Here is a 24601-nt window from a genome sequence, read left to right on the forward strand (position 1 = left end):
TTCTAAACTGCAGTTAAGTCTACCATAATTACTACCACACAGCTCTATTAAGAGATTTACTACAGATACTTCTATTATACTATACAAATATTTCACAGTAACAGATAAGCACACTAATTTCTAATAAGGTACTGAAGTACACTACAATCATTTTAAACTACGCTCAGAAGTATCCTAATTACAATATATTATTTATAACCACAAAAGGAATGGAAATTAAATTGAAGTTTGAAATTCTCAGATTACAAACAAAGCTAAATGCGTAGACAGATTATTATTAGTACTAGTACTGGATACTATGCTCTAATAGAAATGAAAACTGACGTTTGGTTAAATGCTGAATGATCGAGAGAGCTACCGTACACAAAGATGCACACGAATATATCAGACAAGATATTATCTAATATGCCGTATCTACACTACCGTTCTTAACTGAAATGCGGTTGTTATTTTTACAGCTGGTGGATTACGCGGGACGGAGGATAAAAGTGTCCCTGAATGCTGAAAAATAAGAGGTTGATGACCAATTCCTTTATAAAACATTTGTCGAATCTACGCCGGGAACGTGAATTGCAATTATTGGGATATAGGGATTTGATCACGATAGTAACTTTTACTGGATGGATAATCGAAGGTGCAAAGTACGAAGTATGCTAGGGACTTGGAAATACAAATTATCGGAATACAGTGATCAGCTGATTCTTGTATTAATGTTTACTCAGCTACGGTATACTCTACCTTTGATCTCATCGGAATGCAGCCAACAATCGTCAACAATCCAAAGACTGTTGAGCAATTCTCCAGTGAACTACTTGATATAAAATTCAAATAAACATCACGACTCCCAGTTTCTACCAACAAGAACTAAACACCAATATATAATTAGCACTAAATGGATCACACACACACACACACAAAATTAAGCCATTTAAATAGGTTTTAAATGCTTTATAGCAACTGTAATGGCCGACCATTCACAAGCGCATCCAACAATGACTCCATGCAGAATGGATATGACGGGGTAATTTCTGCACAAGGGGTATTGGAACACCCACCATACTCACCGGACGTGTCCGTGTGTGATTTTTGAACCCATTCTCAAAGTGAAAGTGTCATTGCGTGGGATACGGTTTAGGACATGGGGGAGGGGGGTCTCGGGGAGGGTGGAGGCAATGCCAACGCTGTGAAACATCAGAATGCAAAATGCACGTATGGTGAGGTGACTGATGTCCGATGTTTCTCACGTCGTTGGCAACGTGCTGTGGACAATGTAGGGGACAACTTTGAAAGTTAACTGTAAAGATGTCTGTACTCTATGAGAATGAACATCATGTAGCACAAGGATGTCAAGGCTAACTCCCAGTTTTTTATTTTCATTAGTATCGTGGATCCCGCATTGGTGCGAAAAAATAGTTGCCATGACTTATGCTCCAACCCTCGTACATGTAAAATGCTGTGAATGTTAGTTTGATTAATTCGATGGTATATTTCGTAAAGCAAAGAATTTGATGATTTCATATTATCTCTAATGGCAACCTAGAGCACTGAAGTACATAACATGACACTCGTCCTTGGCGTCACCGCGTGTTTGTGACACTATACCTATCCCTCGCTATCAAGCAATAACCAACACCGATAATAGCGCAATGAGATGTTACTTGAAGGTCATCAGTTACATATAAGATTATCTAACTGTACGAATCGTTTAAAATTGAATAATTCACTCTTACTTCAAACGTATGATGATTTGTCAGGGAATATGAATCATAGACTGAGACGTTAGTAGCACTGTGTGTGTCTGGTTGTGTGAACTGTGATAAGGGATGCCTGGCTAGAATAGCAGATAAAATTTAACCCAATTTTTACCACTGACATATTTTTAGGACACAAAATGTAAATATTCCTTAAAAATAAGTGCATATAGCTTTGAATGTATTTTTCCACTTTTCATTTATTTTAGAACCTACTTAACCTAAATAGTCAATAGATAACATTGATTTTGCACATTTTCAATTTTCATGTATTTATTAAAACTGCCTAAAACAAATGTTTATAGACTACACGATTTTGGAAATAAAAAATTGTATTTAAATATGCTTCAATTTTTTATAGATTTGACAGATCAAATAAATACTTCTTTTTACACAAAAGTATCTTTTTGCTGCGAAGTTAAAATTGTAGCAAGTCCAAGTGCATGTTAAGTGTTGGCGTCCTATAAATATGACTGATGTCTAGTGGGTTGTCCGATTCGTGCGAGTCCTGCAGGTCGCCACATGTCTCTGTTTCCCTAGCATTTGTCTGCTCTTCAGTGTGAGTTTGGCTACAGTGCGTGATTGTTCTCTGCTCTATTGTAAACACTGTAATTGTTTTTAGCTGGCGTATTGAGTTTACAAAATGACTGTTTAACCTCATTTAACTATTGATGAGATATGAAGCGTATTACAACAGCTGGAATATGAAGAGGAAAATGTGTTTTCAGCAAGTGGTGTTGTGCTACCACCAAGCAATGTTGACTACATAACTGATGAGAAAAAATATTAACGATGATGACACCGAGAACCCACAAGTGTCTGAAGTAGCAGACGTTCAAACAGTTAAAGACGTTCAGGGCTATGGCACAAATTATAAAGACATAGCAAATGATCCGTGTGAAGGTAGAAGTAACTGTGCAGATAATACCTCACTAAATCAGTTTCTTAGCACTAATTTGAAACAAACATCTAAGTATGCTCCCAAAGAAAAAAACACTAAAACTAGAAAGGCTAAACCTGAAAACCGAAAATGGATACTTTCGGAACCAGAATATGACATGCTTGATAAGGGCAATCATGCTGAAACACGTGCAGCACAAGTGAAATTTTTGTTTAATGGACCACAAGTTTCACACTACTGGAGTAGTGCAGGTGATTTGGATGTTCCTCTGGTGTCCAACGCGATGTCTAGGAACAGATTTAACGAAATAAAATCTTATATTTAATTTAACGATAATACAATTATTAATGATGAAACTGCACAAGACAAAACATTCAAAGTCAGAACTATTTTGAGTGCGATAGGCCAATCATTCACAAAGTACGGTGCTTTTGACGACACACTTTCAGTGGATAAAGTGGTGGTGAAATATTTTGGGCATAACAAACTAAAATGGTTTATAAAGGGAAATCCCACACGATTTATATACAAGTTTTGGGCTCTATGTGGTGTTTGTGGCTCCTGCTATACCTTTGATTTATATTGTATCATAGAAATGGGTCCTACTGAGGAACCTTTTCCAAAAGGAACTAGAGTAGTTCAAAATCGTTTGTCCTTTGTAGAAGGTCCACTAAGCTATGAGGTTTATGTTGACAATTTCTTTACAAACCACTAGGTTTTCGTGCTTGTGGTACTATTCGGGCTGACTGCACACAAAAATATCCTCTAATCAATCCAATAGTGATTAAAACAAAGAAAGCTGTACGAATGACTTTGTTCTGACGCTAACACTAACATACTTCTCGCCTGTTGGAATGACAACCGCCAGTCAGCCTTCGGAGAGCACATATACGACAGTTCACAGCTCACAGACATCAATTCGGTGGAATTTGAAGCTGCTAATATAAATCACACTCGTTTAGGCGGATTTATTGTTAAGGTGCCCGTACACTTGAGATTAAATACTGGCGAGAACCTCTCGATAGCAGTTACTCGCCAGTAGACAAAGTGCCGTGAGGAACTAACGAAAATTGGCTCGCAACTCTCGGAGAGTTAACTTGTCTCTACTTGCTCGCTAGTCGACACCTGCTCCCCGACCCTCCTGGAGATTAGCTCTCCAGATACGAACTGTGTTCAAATTGTGGCGAAGCTATCGAGAGCTTGGTTAAACTTTCAATTTCAAGATGACCAACAATTAGTCACCGGAGGAAACAAAACAGTTAATTGAAATGTACAACCTGTGACAATAATGTTCGGTGAATAGTCCTGTACTATCAGCATAGATGAACAATGCACAACAGTGTCCTTACTATCCTTCGAAATAGTCCCCTTCCATAATTATGCACTGCTGAGATCGGCGATACTTGCAGGAAGGCTTCCTTTGGGGCGGTGTTCAAAGGCCTCGTCACGTTTCGTTGGATGTCAGGAATATCATCAAATCTCTTTCCTTTCAAAGCGAGTTTGATTCGTGTCTTTTCGGCTCTGACTTTTCCGACGAAGAGATCCCGGAGAACGCCATGCCATGCTTTGCCGTTTCGTTTCAGAGACGTAACTGAGACACCAGGTTTCATACTCAGCGACAATACAGTTCAAGAGATTTGGTGTCGCATCCGCCGTTTCAACAAAAACCTGTGAAGCCTCTTCTGATCGTCAGTCAAGTGATGTGGCACAATACGAGGACGCTTTTTCCTCTTCCCTAACTTTCGGGTAACGATTTGTCGCACGGATTCACGGTTAATCTGCAGTTCATCCGATATCACGCTCACAGTTAATCGCCGAGTGTTGCAAATTACGTGACAAAGGCGAAGCATATATGAATATTTATATGTGTGTATTTCGAAATGCTCTTCCTACAATTGAACACTTGTCCGATATTGATGATCAAATTATTGGTTCTAACTTGCTTACTGCTTATGCATCACAAGACGCAATGACTGCTGCTAACAAATTATTTTGATGTTCGAAAAGGAAGGCTAAATTATGGAGGGGACACGCACTTTGTGTTGTTATTGTTCCGAGGTATCTGTGGAACAGCAGAGGTGAAAGAAGGTGCGGGGGTGAACAGGTCTCAAAATACGAAATAAAAGTTAAGATAAAATTTAACAAGGTTATATTTTCTTAGCAAAATCAAGAAATAACAAGAATGGCAGGTACAGAGTAGCAAGGCAACACATGTACAATTACAGTATTCACAGGATTTGGGCTTCGAGCCCCGGACTCACAATTCTTGAGCAATTAGCCCAACTTTACCCAAAAACAAGATTCGACAAAGGGGCAGAAGAGCCCAATTATGTTCAGGAGCACTTGCTCCCAATTACAAAATAAAGCCCCCTCGAGGCACCCAAAATCAATTTCAAAAGAGCAATCCGCTCTCAAAGTTTAAGCCTATCAAAGGCCACACCAAACTCGACTTTCAAGCTGTCCTCCAAGGACACAGACACAGGGGTAAAAAGATACCCAACCTACTGAGGCCTATTAAGTGAAGAAACAGAAATATTACATGGCCTCGACAATACCAATTTGAGAGGAGGCGAAGCTGCACTCCTAATACATTTTGTTTAAAACCTACTTGGCACTAGGCCGTTAATGCAAGGGCTAATCCCATACTAAAGAGGTGACTTATATGAGAAGACAATTTACCTTACGCTAGACTGGAAGAAACGGTTGAGAAAATAAGTTCACCTCAAAGCAATATGAGTGGGAGCTCGAGAGGGTTAAGCACTCTCTATCCCAATTCATAGTTTAAACAGATAGAATTGATACCGAGTGTCTTTACATTTTGAGGGAAAGTTACATAATAAAAGGCTTCGGACCTGCCCCGAGAGTTAAACTGCTGAGCTAGCAAGAAAAGAAGTTATTAAACGGCCATTACCTTGTGGATGAACAGCTGCCCGAAGAAAGAGGCGCTTCCCGCCCCCTGCTACGTACTTTACGCACTGAAAGATGTTACTGAAGTGGCCCGGAGACCCGAAAATCAGCAGTTTATAAACCCTCGCGGAAAGTTCGAGGCTTTTCAGGAAAGAGAACACCCTCCCACAAGAATTTTATTGGCTAGGGTTAAGCAACATATCCAAGTTGAAGAAGATACACCTGATTGGTCATAAATTAATTAAAGAAATTCGGGATTGGCTAAATTCAAACCAAGGGGAAAGAAAGGGTTAATATTGCCAACTTAAACAATGACTGAAAGAAATTTAACAAAGAACAAACTTATGAATTCAAAATTTCTCCAAAAACATAGTTCTTTCACTTCGCACTAGGGTGCACAATTGTAGTTCTTCAGTAGTGCCATATGGAAGAGAATGTCCACTTCTTACTACAGGCAACAAAAGAATACATCGAAAACGACCAAGTTCAGAAACTTCAAACTTTCCAAGTAGTGACATCTTCTGAGAAACTTGAAAATTAACACAGTAGATAAAGTTCAGGCTTCCTCCAATAGGGGAGTTTCAACTGGCGCAAAGTTTGAATTAGCGACGTGGACGTGTACCACCCGGTACAGACCTCCCCCCTCCCCAAAAGTCCCTCCAAGGGGTAACACAGAAGAACAAACTTTTGTTTCAACATAAGGTCCAAGTTATGATGTTGATATGGAAGTTAATTGCAGAAGTATTTACCAACAAATTTTCTTAAAATGATTGGATCCATTTTCAAAATTCTTTGATTACTATTAATGTAATGTCTTTATGCTTGTAGAAGTTGAATTCAGAAGGAAACTTTTAGTTTTTTAAAGTTGAGGAAAAATTTTCTAAGTCCACCAGATATTGCAGTAAAATCCAAAAAAGGTAGTAATTGTTGAACAGGAATGTCCATATAGCTGAATAAGTACTTTAAACGTTGATAAGTTTGGCGGCCAGACCAGCCGCCGCTGCTTGAGTTCAGAGGAGGCTGCTCGGACCCCTCAAGTACCCTGAGATACCGCTCGCCCGCACTATGAGAGGAGCCGTGGAGTTGAAGCACGCCGCGCCCGCGGCGAACATGCAGGTCGCGGGCCAGTTACAGGTTGTGCGCCGCACATCATCCTTGGCCGGGAGGAGGACTCCGGCTCGCCGTACACTCGTTGGCCTCACTGGAGAAGGGCGGGCCCGTACCCTGCCTCAGTAGCGGTACGGCGCCGCGCTGCTGCGGGGGCACTGAAACATTAAAGCTCGGCGGCAGAATTTTGTTGGACCATCATCATTTTTTGAGGGCACAGGCTTTGTGGAGAGGTTGAGGGGCCAGCGGCGTGAAGATATTCATTTTATATACAAGCCACTGTGTGTTATGTTAGCAGGAGACGAGAGCGTGGTAATGGCCATGGTAAGGACAGGATGGCAGTTTAACTGATCGGGGAAGATTTACAATAAATGCTTAAATATAAAAAAATATTATTGAAAGGGCAGAAGGCCTTAAAAGTGAAACCCCTCTAAAAAAATATAACCTTCCTATTTCTTTCAAGATTTTATGAAGCAAGTTAGCACAGAAATTATACAGGTTTCACCTGCGACAGGTGAACCTTAAATATCCTCTCGGTGGCTGGATTACTTAACAATAAGGTAACGGGAGTAAGGAAATCGAGAATGATACACGGCCCATGAAATCTGGGGGCAAGCTTGCCCGCGGGAACAAAATTCTTGACCATCACCTGGTCACCTACCTTCAAATGGGTGGGTCTCCGTCCACGATCATATCTTTCCCTAACCTTTTCATGAGACACCTTAAGATTGGCTTTAGCCTTCTTCCAAAGATCTTTAATGTTATCGGGATCTATTGTCTCAGGTAGAATGTCACTCAGAGACCAGAGGTTAGAGAGCGGCGTGTTGGGAACAAACTTGAACATCAGCGAAGCTGGCGTAAACTTATGAGATTTATGAACCGCCGAGTTCAAAGCAAAGGCTAACCAATGCAGGGACGTGTCCCACCTAGAATGATCTTCATGATGATAGGCAATAAGCGCGGACCTGAGATTACGATTAACCCGTTCAGCCAGAGATGTTTGAGGGTAATAAGCAGAAGTTGTCACATGAGAGATGGACAGGTCAAAGCAGAATTTACGAAATAGATTAGATGTAAAAGCCTTAGCATTATCAGAAACAATATATTGACACGGACCAAAAGAAGCAAAGATAGAATTTAGACAAGTAATGGTGGACTGAGCGGTAGCCAGCTTAGTCGGAAATAACCAGGGAAGTCTTGTAAAACCATCTACACATACAAAGATGAACTTGTTGGCATTTCCCTTTGACTGGGGGAAGGGTCCTACATAATCAATATACAGGCATTCCATAGGGCGCGACTCCTGATGAGAAGACAAAAGGCCTACCTTGGTGGACATGGTTGGTTTACTAAGCAAACAAGATTTGCAAGCCTTTACTAGTTCACGGATTTCACCGTCCATACCCTTCCAGATGAACCTTTCACGAATCTTTTCATGAGTTTTAAAGATGCCTAGATGCCCCGCTAATGGGGTCTCATGATAGTACTTAAAGATCATAGGTACAAGAACAGCTGGAACTACAACCTTCATCATCTTATCATGCTTCGAAGGGCAACATAAAACACCATTCCTCAGTACATAAGGGACAACATGTTCCCCAGAAGAAAGGGTTTCCATTATCGGAGCCAGCGTCGGATCTTCACGTTGATATTTTTCAATGTCCCTAAAGAGCATGGGAGCATCTGTTAAGATGGCAGTAACCTCAGATAGTATGGACTCGGGAGGTGATGAACTATCGACCGGTTCATGGGTCTCGACGTCTTTGGAAAACATACGGCTGAGTCCGTCTGCGACAACATTTTCGGTACCTCTGATATGCCTGACATCGAATTGGAAGGCAGAAATTCGGATGGCCCAACGGGCTATACGACCAGTAGGACGCGGCCTACCTAAGACCCAGCTTAAGGCTTGATTATCCGTCTCCAGGTCGAATTTGACATGTTCCAGATAGAGACGGAACTTTTCTAAGGCAAATAAGACTGCCAAACCCTCGAGCCCATAGATGGATTACTTGGTTTCTTGAGCCGATAGAGTCCTAGATGCATAGGCGATGGGTCGCCTCCCTAGTTTAGTCTCTTGAAGAAGGACTGCAGCTACCGCCGACGACGACGCGTCGGTTTGGATGATGAATTTCTTCGAGAAATCGGGCATAGCAAGGATAGGGGCATTACAGAGAGCTAATTTAAGATCTTCAAAAGCGGCTTGTTGAGAAGGTCCCCACTCAAATTTGATGCCTTTCCTACGAAGAAGGTTCAAGGGCGCCGCTCTATTAGCGAAGTTAGGAATAAACTTCCTGAAGAAATTCACCATACCAATGAACCTGGCGATACCTTTGATGTCCTTAGGAGGTTTAAAATCACGGATGGCCTGTGTTCTAGAATGATCGACTGCAACACCATCAGGTGACACAATATGCCCTAGGAATGACATGGAGGGCTTAGCAAAGGCAACCTTGGACAACTTCACAGTTAACCCGGCCTTACGAAGGCGGTTGAGAACTTCTCGCAGATGAACTAGATGTTCTTCAAAAGCCTCCGAAAATACGACGACATCATCAAGATAGTGATACAAGTACTCGAATTTGATGTCGGAGAAGACCCTATCTAGCAATCTAGTGAGTACAGCTGCTCCCGTGGGGAGCACGAAAGGCACGCGGTTGTATTCATACAAATTCCAGTCCGTGGCAAACGCTGTAAGGTGTTTAGACTCTTCAGCTAGGGGGATTTGATTATAAGCCTGATTCAAATCCAAGATGGTGAAGAACTTGGCCTTACGAAACCATGAAAAACAAGAATGAAGGTCAGGAAGGGGCACAGATTGTAACACCACCTTCCGATTGAGAGCCCTATAATCAATGACAGGCCTGAAGCCCCCTTGGGGTTTCGGGACTAGAAAAATAGGTGAAGAATACGCCGACTTAGAGGGCCTAATAATACCATCCTTCAACATTTGATCAATAATTTCTTTCAGAGCCTTCATTTTAGGTGGAGACAGCCTATATGGTGGAAAACGGACCGGAATCGAATCCGTGACCTCAATTTTGTATTCAATAAGGTCAGTAACACAAAGAGTATCAGAGAACACCTCCGGAAACGACTGACACAACTTACGAATACTATCAGCCTGTTCCTCAGTTAGATGTCTAAGGTCTAACAACATCTCATCCTGGGTAGGCGAAATAGATGAACATGATGCAGAATTACATTTCAATAAGGGGATTTTACAATTAGACGCAAATTTGAAAATGCACGACTTACTCTGAAGGTCGAGCACTAGACCGGTGTGAGAAATGAAGTCAGCTCCCCATATAATGGGGCAAGACAAATGCTTGGCCACCAACAATTTAACTTTCCACGTAAATTTAAAAATACGAATTTTGACATTTAAAGAGCCTAAAATTTCTGATGGAGAAGAATTAGCCGAAACATATTGAACAGGAGATGAGCAATAGTCAGGAAGTTTACAAATAGATTTCAATTTTGAATACCATTGAGCCGAAATATTTGAACAAACACTGCCTGAATCTAAAAGAGCTGTTACAGGTTCATTATTTAATTCAATCTTAAGAAAAGGAACAGGTGCGGGGGTATCCTCCGCAATCCTAAGACATTCTTTGGGGCATTCCAAAGATAAATTAGAAGACTGAATTTTCCCTGAATTTTCGACCTGTTTACCAGGGGCTGAGCCTCGGGAAGATGGATTAGTCGACTCAGCCGAAGCCACTAGTCACTTATTCTTATTGGCATAGGTGGAAGTTGCACCAGAAGTTGAGCAGGAGGGGGTGCTATTTGAATTTGGGCAATTCTTGGCGATATGTGAGAAAGCCCCACATTTAAAACAGCCTTTTGATGAACCAGCTCCATTATTTGCCCTACTAGATTTGACCAATGGACATTTATTGCGAAGATGGTCAGGCGACCCGCAAGCATAACATTTACGGGGCGTGACTGGTCGGCGAGGTGGAGGCCGAGGATTACTAAAAGAAGGAGGGGGTTCTTTCGCGACACGCAAGGAATCGGCGTATCTAACTCCTTCCGCTGAGACGGCCAATGCTTCAAGTTCAGAGAAGGTTTGCGGGCACGCCGCAAAACACAAATATGACCTATAAGACGGTGAAATACTTTCCACAATAGCCTGTACAATCTGATCTTCAGGGAAGTGAAGAGCAAACACCCTAGTATAGAACTTAATATCTTGGATGAAATCTGCCAAGTTTTCATCCAACCGCTGTACACGATAATAGTACTTCTGAATAAGTGAGGACCTTGCCCTAGCCGGAAAGAAGTTAGCTAGCAAGTGGGCGTGGAAGTCTTCAATAGATGATTGCTCGGCAATGGCTCTAACTATTTTATCTGAGAGAATACCAATTGCATAGGGATAGATGATTTGCAAAATCTGACATGGAGAAAGAGAAGAAACAAGGGCATGATCCTGAAATTCAACTAAAAACCTTAAGAATGAAATAACGTCACTGGTAGTGTTAACAGAAAACTTAGAAATACCTCTGAGCAACATTGCTAATGGATGGGGTAAACTGCTGAAACGCGGAGACGTAGTAGGAAGGGGCCTAAGTGGCGGAGAAACAGATTCGGAAGGAGCATTATTTAACACAAAGGGAGGAATGGACTTGCGACGATCTGACATAGTTTCTAATGGGGCAGATGTACGTTGGGTAGTCGCCTCAGTACTACTTCCTTCCTCTTTCGAGGAGTCCTCCCCACTAACAGTATTTACTACCATAGGTGGGTCGACTTTAGGGATGGCAGATCCAGATAACAACTGACTAACCTTACTAGACATTTGGGATAAGTTTTCGGCAAGGACGCTAGCTTCCTTACCCTGAACGTAATTCAACTTCAGAGACAATAGATCACATACCCTATTATAAAAGTGGTACAACCTAGCCTGTACTCTTTTGAGTTGATTAGGAGATGGATCACTTACATCAAAAAAACTAACTACAGATGCTAGCTCAGTAGTATTGTTATTGATCGTGGAGAGAGCATCGTCAATCTCTCTCTCTCCCAAAGTCGGGATGGTAATAGGCAACTCAAGGGAATCTTTTAGTTTATTGGAGTCGACTGCAACCGTGCCTCCAGATTGAACATTTCTGAGAGATAGTTCGTAAATTAATTCCTCTTTACGCAAATAGAAAGGATGAAGAACCTCGCGAGGGCCGGACATGATGACAGAACAATTTTGAAAAAGGAAAAATCAAAAATTCCAGCAACTGAGAAAATTGTTAGAGTTCGAAAACAAAGCAATGTTTAGCCGTCAAAAGGGGCTAAATTGAGACCCATTCAACCACGCTCTGCTACCACTTGTTCCGAGGTATCTGTGGAACAGCAGAGGTGAAAGAAGGTGCGGGGGTGAACAGGTCTCAAAATACGAAATAAAAGTTAAGATAAAATTTAACAAGGTTATATTTTCTTAGCAAAATCAAGAAATAAAAAGAATGGCAGGTACAGAGTAGCAAGGCAACAAATGTACAATTACAGTATTCACAGGATTTGGGCTTCGAGCCCCGGACTCACAATTCTTGAGCAATTAGCCCAACTTTACCCAAAAACAAGATTCGACAAAGGGGCAGAAGAGCCCAATTATGTTCAGGAGCACTTGCTCCCAATTACAAAATAAAACCTCCTCGGGGCACCCAAAATCAATTTCAAAAGAGCAATCCGCTCTCAAAGTTTAAGCCTATCAAAGGCCACACCAAACTCGACTTTCAAGCTGTCCTCCAAGGACACAGACACAGGGGTAAAAAGATACCCAACCTACTGAGGCCTATTAAGTGAAGAAACAGAAATATTACATGGCCTCGACAATACCAATTTGAGAGGAGGCGAAGCTGCACTCCTAACACATTTTGTTTAAAACCTACTTGGCACTAGGCCGTTAATGCAAGGGCTAATCGCATACTAAAGAGGTGACTTATATGAGAAGACAATTTACCTTACGCTAGACTGGAAGAAACGGGTGAGAAAATAAGTTCACCTCAAAGCAATATGAGTGGGAGCTCGAGAGGGTTAAGCACTCTCTATCCCAATTTATAGTTTAAACAGATAGAATTGATACCGAGTGTCTTTACATTTTAAGGGAATGTTACATGATAAAAGGCTTCGGACCTGCCCCGAGAGTTAAACTGCTGAGCTAGCAAGAAAAGAAGTTATTAAACGGCCATTACCTTGTGGATGAACTGTTGCCCGAAGAAAGAGGCGCTTCCCGCCGCCTGCTACGTACTTTACGCACTGAAAGATGTTACTGAAGTGGCCCGGAGACCCGAAAATCAGCAGTTTATAAACCCTCGCGGAAAGTTCGAGGCGTTTCAGGAATGAGAACACCCTCCCACAAGAATTTTATTGGCTAGGGTTAAGCAACATATCCAAGTTGAAGAAGATACACCTGATTGGTCATAAATTAATTAAAGAAATTCGGGATTGGCTAAATTCAAACCAAGGGGAAAGAAAGGGTTAATATTGCCAACTTAAACAATGACTGAAAGAAATTTAACAAAGAACAAACTTATGAATTCAAAATTTCTCCAAAAACATAGTTCTTTCACTTCGCACTAGGGTGCACAATTGTAGTTCTTCAGTAGTGCCATCTGGAAGAGAATGTCCGCACTTCTTACTACAGGCAACAAAAGAATACATCGAAAACGACCCAGTTCAGAAACTTCAAACTTTCCAAGTAGTGACATCTTCTGAGAAACTTGAAAATTAACGCAGTAGATATAGTTCAGGCTTCCTCCAATAGGGGAGTTTCAACTGGCGCAAGGTTTGAATTAGCGACGTGGAGGTGTACCACCCGGTACTGTTATAAATATATTTTCGTCACTGACGGCGGTCGCCGGTCTTCCGCTACGGGGGCTGTCAGAAACACTTTTCCGGCCTCCTCGAAAACGGACGAACCACTCGTACACACACTTCAAGGACAGTGCTTGATCTTCATAAACACGTACCAGCATCCCATGCGTTTCTATCCGTGTCCTGCGAAGCTTGAAACAAAACTGTACATTGATCTTTTGGTCGTTCATGTTCCTCTTCGCAGTTCAGAACCAACGCACTAAACACGCACTGTGTCAAACAGGTCTTACACGGCACACACACGATGCTCAACTGAACAACGTTGGGAGCAGTTGGTCAAAACCTACTGCTATGCAGGTGCAGCGTTGTGTGTCGCCAGTGTTGCCGGATCGACCGTTCAGACTTCATTTACCGAACTTTACTGTCACAGGTTGTATGAAAGTCGAGCAATTTAGTGGAATGTGAAATGTAACGATTACCGCGACGGAGTGAAGAAACGTACAACTTAAGAGGAAATAGGAGTGAAGTTTTCGTGTTCCGGAGCTGAAGTTCAAAGAAAACTTCACAACTTAAAAAATCAGGTGAGGCTGTTTAAAAAAGTTGAATTAACAGTAATTTTTTAGTTTATATTTTACTATAATCACATCAATTTGCATCATACTAAATAATTTATAATTATTGTAGCCTCGTCATTATTATATACTTGATATAAAATATAATGTATATATACCGTATATACAATATTTTAATTAATCAATAATGTGATACTCACTATTGTTTAAGGTACAGTACCTCAAGAACTGAAAATAAATGAGAACAGAAAAAGTGTTAGCGGGACAGATGACAAAGTAGGTAAGGGTTATTCTGTCCGAAGGCAGGTCCGAACCTCCGTAGAGATGTTCCTGAGCCGGAGTTTACGTGCGGTAGGGTGGGTGGTTCCTTTCCGCTCCTCCATTCCCTTACCCCCCCCCCCCCCCCCACCAACAGCGCGTGGCAACTCCTACAGCACTTCTCGTTTCTCTCCTTTCAATCCTTGGATTAACCCAGCACATTCATTTCTTTAGATTTTTCTTTCTTTGCAGAGAATAATTGCAGCTGCAGCGATGACATTTCGACTACTCTCCACTCTCTACAGGTGTACAACTGAACAGGGTGTGACGAGAGCTCGTGAAAGCTATCTAGGCGAGGGAATCGCCGGGTCCTCTCGATAGTTATTCCGGCCAAAATTAACTCTCAAATGGATAACAAATTGAGAGCGGATATCGAGAGTTACTCTCCCCGTTAATCTCAAATGGAAACTCACCCTTAGGTAAAACTTAAGTTTGCAACATATTAATAGCGTTCCTTTCTATCATGGTTAAGTACAAGAACGGGTCAGGAGCACTAACTTCGCCAATAATAGAGACGTGGTTAATAATAATAATAATAATAATAATAATAATAATAAATAATAAGGAATGATGTAATATGCATTATACTATGATACTATGATTGTTACATATAATCATATGTATTATTTACTAGAAGGTGTTTTTTGTCACTACGCCATATCCTCCTAAATACCTTATCAAAATTAATTATTGAGACACCATTTTGAAGAATACGTTCTCCGCTAATGACGAAAAATGAAAAAAGTTAAAAACTTTATTTTAGAAACCTTATTTGCATAAATAATATAGAAGGCGCCATCTGTTGATAGTCTGTTGATTAGCAAGCACGACAGCTGTCGGTTGGAGTTGTTTACATTGTTTAAATAATGCAGAAGGTGTCATATATCCGACTCCTTGGCTGAACGGTCAGTGTTGAGGCGTTTGATCCAGAGGGTTCCGGGTTCGTGTCATTAATAAATTCTGGCTCGGGACTGGGTGGTTGTGTTTGCCCCAACACTCTCCTGCTAATATCTATGCAACACACCACACGACTAACCACAACAGAAGCACGCAATAGTGATTACATCTCTCCGCATAGGGGTTGCCGTCAGAAAGGGCATCCGGTCGTAAAACAGGGCAAATGTACATGTGCGACATAGTTCGCGACAGGGCACGGTGTAGGAAAAGCGGTAGAAAATGAACTGGAAAAAGGTGCTATTTATTTACGATCTGATTTCTGTTTTTAAATATAGTAAGTACCGTACAATTTATTGCTCCTAACCTCAATAACATTGATCTGCCAATTCATTCCACAATGCCAAGGGGCACAGTAGGCAGACAGATAGGTAGATCTCCAACCAGAGGACGTTCCATACCACTGTAACGTGTCACAGATAGCAGAAGAAGAAATTCCAGAAGTGTAAAAGCCGCTTTGCATTAAGAATGTAGAAGACAACATCTGTTGACAAAATTTTTAACTAAAATGCATGACGGTTGTCGTTTGGAGATATTTACATCGTTTAAAAAATATAGAAAGCCCAATGTATTTACGATACTTTTAACTGTAGTCCATTGCTGATTGGAAGTTTCTTATGACAAATCATTTTGCATCATTTTGAAAATCAGGATCGCATGACAGCCGTTGGTCGGAGTTGTTTACATTATTTACGCAAGTGTAATCTATCACGGAAATAAACGGAATCAAAACGTACAAAGTGAATTAAACTGAATACTTTTAATGTGACTAACCTCAGTAACATTGATCTGCCAATTCATACCACGATGCCAATGGGCGCAACAGGTAGACCGAGAGGGAGACCTCCAACCACAGAGCGTTCCACACCAGGGGAACGAGTCACAGATCGCGGAAGAAGAAATCGTACGTTCTTCTTCTAATTTGTAGGCTTCTGTTCTATGTTGTGTGACGGTCACAACAGGGCTCGCTAGCTTTAATTGTTTGCAAGATTTTACGTGATATTTAAAATGATTCTCCAATTTTTGCAGTGTGAAGTTGTGGGCTTCAGATAGCGTGTGCTGTCTCTGAAAATCTTCTGAAATTTGGAGGAGCTAGGCCCAATCGCAGAAAATTCAGATTCAATGAACGACAACAGTTAGTGCAATTGGGAATATTTTTCCCTATTATCTGCATATTCTGTTCTCCTGCCAATGTACCCGAGTTGTGGACAATATTTCAGGACGCCTTTCTGAAGATTTTCACAGCACACGCTACGTGCAGCCTACAACTTCACACTGTAGGAATTGGAGAACCATTTTAAATATCACGGAAAATCTTGCAAACAATTCAAGCTAGCAGAGCCCTGTTGTGACGGTCGCACAACTTAGAACAGAAGCCTACAACGTAGAAGAAGAACGTACGAACGGCAAAACAGCTTATGAAAAGCCAAATGTAGAACAGAAGGTAACATCTGAGAAGGTCTTAACTTAAGTAAGAAATACACTGACTGACAGAGCAAATGCAACACCAAGAAGGAGTGGTTCGAAAGGGATGAAAGTTGGGGAAAAAACAGAGACGGCACGGACGAATAATTGATGTTTATTTCAAACCGATATGCAGGTTACACAATGCGCACGGCATCGACTCAGTAGGATGTAGGACCACCGCGAGCGGCGATGCACGCAGAAACACGTCGAGGTACAGAGTCAATAAGAGTGCGGATGGTGTCCTGAGGGATGGTTCTCCATTCTCTGTCAACCATTTGCCACAGTTGGTCGTCCGTACGAGGCTGGGGCAGAGTTTGCAAACGGCGTCCAATGAGATCCTACACGTGTTCGATTGGTGAGAGATCCGGAGAGTACGCTGGCCACGGAAGCATCTGTACACCTCGTAGAGCCTGTTGGGAGATGCCAGCAGTGTGTGGGCGGGCATTACCTGCTGAAACAGAGCATTGGGCAGCCCCTGAAGGTACGGGAGTGCCACCGGCCGCAGCACATGCTGCACGTAGCGGTGGGCATTTAACGTGCCTTGAACACGCACTAGAGGTGACGTGGAATCATACGCAATAGCGCCCCAAACCATGATGCCGCGTTGTCTAGCGGTAGGGCGCTCCACAGTTACTGCCGGATTTGACCTTTCTCCACGCCGACGCCACACTCGTCTGCGGTGACTATCACTGACAGAACAGAACCGTGACTCATCGGAGAACACGACGTTCTGCCATTCCCTCATCCAAATCGCTCTAGCCCGGCACCATGCCAGGCGTGCACGTCTATGCTGTGGAGTCAATGGTAGTCTTCTGAGCGGACGCCGGGAGTGCAGGCCTCCTTCAACCAATCGACGGGAAATTGTTCTGGTCGATATTGGAACAGCCAGGGTGTCTTGCACATGCTGAAGAATGGCGGTTGACGTGGCGTGCGGGGCTGCCACCGCTTGGCGGCGGATGCGCCGATCCTCGTGTGCTGACGTCACTCGGGCTGCGCCTGGACCCCTCGCACGTGCCACATGTCCCTGCGCCAACCATCTTCGCCACAGGCGCTGCACCGTGGACACATCCCTATGGGTATCGGCTGCGATTTGACGAAGCGACCAACCTGCCCTTCTCAGCCCGATCATCATACCCCTCGTAAAGTTGTCTGTCTGCTGGAAATGCCTCCGTTGACGGCGGTCTGGCATTCTTAGCTATACACGTGTCCTGTGGCACACGACAACACGTTCTACAATGACTGTCGGCTGAGAAATCACGGTACGAAGTGGGCCATTCGCCAACGCCGTGTCCCATTTATCGTTCGCTACGTGCGCAGCACAGCGGCGCATTTCACATCATGAGCATACCTCAGTGACGTCAGTCTACCCTGCAATTGGCATAAAGTTCTGACCACTCCTTCATGGTGTTGCATTTGCTCTGTCAGTCAGTGTAAGTATCTACTACGAAGAACTCACCATGGATCGCTCACTACCAATTTAATGTTGAATAATATCGTAAAGGACTATCCATTCAATATACCAAAACTGCTCTTGTCCAAAATTCTACACCACTATTGGCGTGCAGTAATAATGAGAAGCATAAGAGACGTGAAACTAAATTCATTCTTATTAACATATTATATGGCTAGGAGGGAGGAATGCACCGTCAAAAGAACCGCATCTTATCGTCAGCTCATTTAGTAGTTATTCATCCCTCTGGCGTATACACATATTGTACCATTTAAAAACAAAGTACCCCCAGAACTTATTAATATTTATTTAAGAGACTAGAAAACATGACATAGTGCTTGTTCTGATTTCTATATATCTTCGTTCATTGATCAGATGTATCTGATTTCAACATCAGTTGTTATATTAATCTACATACGTTCAATATAACAAGGAACACGTGTCAAAGGAAATGTATCCTAAGGTTACTCGTATAAAATATGATGTTCTTTTTTCCATGTATCAGAAGTCCTACTTGATAAGTATATTATATGAATAACAAGTAAGTGTATCAAGAAAGTGCTGTCATTTGAAGTATTGAATTTGCATTCATAAATACAAGAAGTACGGACTTTTACTGACTATGGGTGGCAATGATAGATGAAGAATGTAATATCTTCCCTTTAATGTAAGTTTAAACAAGTGAAGAAAGAAGATTGTTGAGTAGAGGAATAATGCGCCTTTAAATCACATCCAATGTATGTCAGTGTTCTTGCATGGTAGTGCGTTTTGGATTATTAGAGTTTTCCAAAAGCAGGTCATATGCTAATTTGGAGTAGAGTAACGAATAAAGATAACCTTGATGGTAACCATAGTACGAGGTGGGAGGAAAATAATATATTCATGACATCTTCGCCACCAGACATTTTCCCGGAACTCATGTGTGGCCTAGATTAAGTGACGTACAGGAATTGCACAACACAAGATCATTGTTACAAAGACCCGATACCGAATGTTCGTTTGTGTGGATTTATACATAATCATTAGAGTGATTCTGAATGAATTATATTTTTAATTCGATTAGTAAATTACAATTATAACACTTTTAAACTTTTTATTTATTCGCGACTAATGATACAGTATTCTTTTATTTACTTTTTATACAGTCATAACGGTATAGTGAGGATTAATTACCCCTTGCGCATAATGGATGGTAATGCTCTACATATTCTCCTCCTGAAGTGAGGTAAATGAGATCCGTTTTCTGGGCGTAATGGAGGAAACCTTTAGAGATTCTTTGCAACTGCAGGTTTTATAAATTATTGTAAAGATTGTTATAAAGTATCTATTAAATGACAATGAACTTGCAACACACATTAGGATAACTTTAAAAAGTACGATGAAAAACTCTTTCAGTATTTTAATATTATATACAAAATCTTCACTGTACTAAAACGTGTCTGTGACAAAATATAAAGCTCTCAAAGGAAGAAATTAAACAATGATTTACGTTTTACTGATAGGAAGTTATTCAAGTTATTCACTTCTACTAGTAACTAGTAACTATAACTGTATTTTTTCCACCTGATACGTAGCTAAGTGGCGTACTGATTCGGGCTTGCACGAGGATAGAGAATTGTATGGAAACTTACAAATTAATTCCGAAGAACAGGAGAATTTGCATGTGCATGGCTGTGTTCATACCTCTCTCTTTTCTCACTCATTGAGGCGGTCATTTAGCTGCCGTCCTTCTGTTTCGAAGAAAATGGGTTAGATCCAAGCAAGTTACTGAAGTCCTGTCAAGCGAATTCCAATAGCACGACGCGCTTTAAAGATGTATAAATACGAAGGGCTTTACGTACAAGTTATTGTTTTATTATTGAAGGTCTCTTCATTGTATTGCTGTATTTTCTGGTTAGATGGAAGGGAGGGCCTAATGGCCTTTATCTTGCCAGACAAAATAAATCCATTGTACTGTACTGCATTGTATTGTATTAAATCTTTTCATCAAAATTAGCCTTGGAAAACGTGGTCTTCGTCTGCCAGTGTTGACCGTTAGTTTTTTATTTTAGTTGCTGCATCTGTCAGTGTTACCTATTCAGGGCCAATATAACGTCTAGGTCATTTCAATCGTTTCACGGCTGATAGTGAGCACTCGTACCAGAAATATTTGTTAAAATATGAGGCTGGCTGAAACAATTTCAGAAAAATTGGTCTACTTTTCTACTTCTCATCCATTGGATATTCTATATATTTACTCCAATGAAGAACACATTGTATTCAAAATCTTCACAGTTGTTGACTGAATATAATATTTTAAAGGATAAGCTTTAAAATAGGGATTATAATTATTTTAGGTAATATTAAAAATTGTAGGCTTTAAATTAACCACGATTTGAATAATGTTATAAGTTATTTTAATGTGTTGTATGTTGGGTATTCAGCCCGAAGGCTGGTTTGATCCTCAACAGCTCCGCCAACAGCTGTCATAAATAGTCTAGGCGTCACTGAAGAGGCGTACTAGGGAAATGAGGAGTGAGGTAGTTCCCCGTTGCTTACCTCACCAAGCCAGCCGTTGCTATTACATATCCGTCTGCCAAGCCCACTGAAATGCATGCACCAACCGACCCTATGAGCGATATTTTCACACCATTCATAAATGGGACTGGCTGCATAAGCAATGGTATTACTAGAATCGCTCATACCTCAGTCACTTTCATATTGTCAAAGCCAAGGATGAGACTGAGACAGGTCAATGAAAGTATCAAATTTGATATAGCCCCTACCAGAAGATATAGTGCACTGTAAACACTACATCTCGCTAGCGATTTTATAATAATGTTAAGTTGTATATTGGAGTAAATTTTTTAACATAGGTTTAATTGAAATAATCATAAAAAGTATACAAAGAGTGTACCATATTGAGTGTCAATTTATATAAAGGAACTAGGCAAACTTAATGTTCGCCTCTTTATCAAAAACATGTCATTTTGGGATGAAGACAAGACCTGGCCTGCCGCCTGATAAAAATTAAAGGGCCGCCGTATTTTGACCGTGCAAAGGTAGCATAATCATTAATTTTTTAATTTAAGGCTGGAATGAATGGTTTGAAGAAATATTAACTGTCTCTGTACAATAAGTGGAATTTAACTTGTGAGTCAAAAGGCTTAGATGATTATAAAAGACGAGAAGACCCTATAGATCTTTATTACGATGTTATGTTTATTTCGTTTAGTGGTGTTATTAATAATACTATCGTGTTTTGTTAGGGTGGCATGAAGATGCACGTAAGTCTTTATAGCTGAAACATTGATTGATGGATGGTTGATCCGTTATTAACGATTATAAGATAAATTTACCTTAGGAATAACAGCGTATTTTTAGAGTTGTTATCGACAAACCCGGTCTAGAAAGCCAGAATAACGACCGACATGACATCATGTAATCTGCAGGCCTTCGGGCTGAGCAGCGGTCGCTTGGTACGCCAAGCCTCTTCAAGGACTGTAGTGCCATGGGGGGAGGGAGTCTTATCGACAAAAAAGATTGCGGCATCGATGTTGGATTAAGGAGTATGATTAGGTGTAAAAGTATAATTAATAAGCAATGTAGTATAGATCTTTTGTTACTCTCCGTATTTGTTTTTCTGACTCCGAAGAAACACCCGCCGAGTCGTGAGAAAATAATGTAGGTGAACATCTTTGCATAGATCATTTCTTCTTGGGAACATTTCCTGATAAATATGGAGCATTCACAGTCCGTTGAATTACTGTTTATTACTATTTACTTCTGTAGGAGATATATTTATTTATTTCTTATAATACCAAGAGCAATGTAGCATAGTTCTTTCCTTACTCTCCATATTTTTTTTCTGTTATAGGTAACACTATAACGCACATTAGTTTATACCTTGATAAAATATGCCCTATCCTTCTCCTTACCCTTTGTACATAGCTTTGTCTGTCCATTTCCTGTCCTGCCAGTAATGCAGTTACGATTGTTCAAAGGTTAAATACACAGAAACAGATAGAGAAAAGAAATAACTACAACACTAGGAAAAAATGGAATTTAATTACACCGGTATGTTGGTTCTAATCAAGTCGACGTGAGGACCCGTACAATGCATAGCCTACAATGATTACGCTTCACATTCTATCTTTCAACACATCTAGATATCATGGAGACCGAGTGAGTTGGCCGTGCGATTAGGGGCGCACAGCTGTGAGCTTGCATCCGGGAGGCAGTGGTTCGAACCCCATTGTCAGCAGCCCTGAACATGGTTTTCCGTTGTTTCCCAATTTCACAGAAGGCAAATGCTGGTGATGTACCTTAATTAAGGCCACGGCTGCTTCCTTCCCACTCCTAGGCCTATCCCATCGCTGCCTTAAGACCTATCTGTGTCGGTGCGACTTAAAGCAAATTGTATAAAAAATGAAATGATATCATGCAGAAAACGTACAGTTCAAAATATACTTGTTCTCGTCTCCCACGTCTGTCTGTTATGCCATCAGCCCGAAGGCTGGCTGGATCCTCAAACACAGTCACCAAAGTTTATGCGGTTATAGGAAAAACAGAGAAACCGATGGAGATGCCAAAATGAGGCATACTAGTCAGGATGAGAAGCGATGTAGTTTGTCATTGCTTTCTTCAATGACACAGAAAGTGCTATTTCAGCACGACAATACCTAAAAGTATGACCTTACATAACACTCAGACACACTGCTTGTGTCCTGAATGTCGTCACTCAACACCACCCATACCTCAGCAGCATCGTACTGTCAAAGCCATGAATGAGACTGAGACTTCGGTGGAAGATATTTTTTCTCTGGTCTGTAGCGAACCACTTGAACTTACCGTTCCATCCTTGGTCGTCTGCCTCGGCTGCTTCAGTAGAGCAATATCGTAGTCTTGGATCTTGGGGTCGTTACGAGTTTTTTTCTGTCACTACATCGACCAAACGATAGGGTTCAGAGGAGAGCATAACTACTTGAAATGAGGAGCAAGAATGTGCTTACTAAAATATTTATTCAATGTAAATCACGATAATTCATTAATTAGATCGGCTAGAAAAGTCACCTAAAATTTTTACTACACGTTTTAAAGCAGTCACCATACATTACGTGAATGGTAAATTTTTATTGAAATTGTTCATTATTGTCTTTCAAAGAATGAAAACATACTGTACTGAAAATTCGTGGACAGCAGAAACCAGAAAACGAGAATAAAGTCTGAAAATTGTGCACCATTCGTCCAAACGATAACTGAGAGTTAATGCACACGATCCGTGGAAAATCTGACCTTCAACAAGTAGAATTCCCGATTTACATTTAATTACGTTTATCCACCAGTCTACTATCCTATGGGATATTGGAACATCGCCCAAATGGACCCTTAATCGAACCAGATCGACTACCAGTTGCTTTGAATAGGTTGACAAATATTACTTGAAAGCATGGTGTTCATTAAAAGTTAACAGCATTGTCACAATCAAAAATAAAATTCCAAAATATATTGTCATCTCGTGACACCCTTACAGAGGAATCCCGATGCTGAAACATGCACCACCACAAACAGATGTTCAGAAGTAACCAACAACACTTGATCCGAGGGGATCTTACGTTACGCCTTCCTGAAGGAGCAAAATTGCGAAATGCAGGAAACGTTAATTCATTATGCATTTAGAAGAAATACCAAACATTGAAGTTGAAGGAAAATGTTAAGTTAGTTGAAAATATTCTTACTAAACCAACAATTATGTCGTTAAGTTTGTTAAAATACAAGTCCACAATATAAAACACATAAAAGGAAATCTTTACTGCATCTACTCATCATTGAGTTATATAATGCACGCAGCATCCTAAATCTATCGTTGAGCCAACGTTATGGTATCACACATCATTCATACTGCCAAGCGATATTGAAACTTTAAGACAATGTCCAGATTTTTAGATCTGATCCTCGTCGAAATTCTAACACATGTTGTGAAATTCGCTACAAAAAGAAAGATGAACTCGAACGTTTAAATATCACTGTGTCTATTTCCTTCAATAAAGCGTGATATCCAAATGAAATAACATGCCCGAATAGTTTAATCTATTCCTCAATACAATCTCAAACATGCAGTGAAGTTCGCAAAATAAAAATAAACTCAACTCTCGTTTAATATTACGTAATATCACCGGAAACAATATTCACTACCATCAAGATATTCATGGCATAACTCAAGTGTGAGGCTCCCACTTGCCTTCCATTTTAGCATTCTAAACAGGCACCACCATAAACTTTGCAGTGAAGTAACTTTTCATCAATCTACTCAAGCTAAACTATTATCCTAATAAAATTCATTTTCACATCCGCAATGTTTCTAGTCAGGGATAATTTCGTCTCGTAA

Source organism: Anabrus simplex, chromosome 2 (assembly GCF_040414725.1).
Source record: "Anabrus simplex isolate iqAnaSimp1 chromosome 2, ASM4041472v1, whole genome shotgun sequence".
Lineage (NCBI taxonomy): Eukaryota > Metazoa > Arthropoda > Insecta > Orthoptera > Tettigoniidae > Anabrus > Anabrus simplex.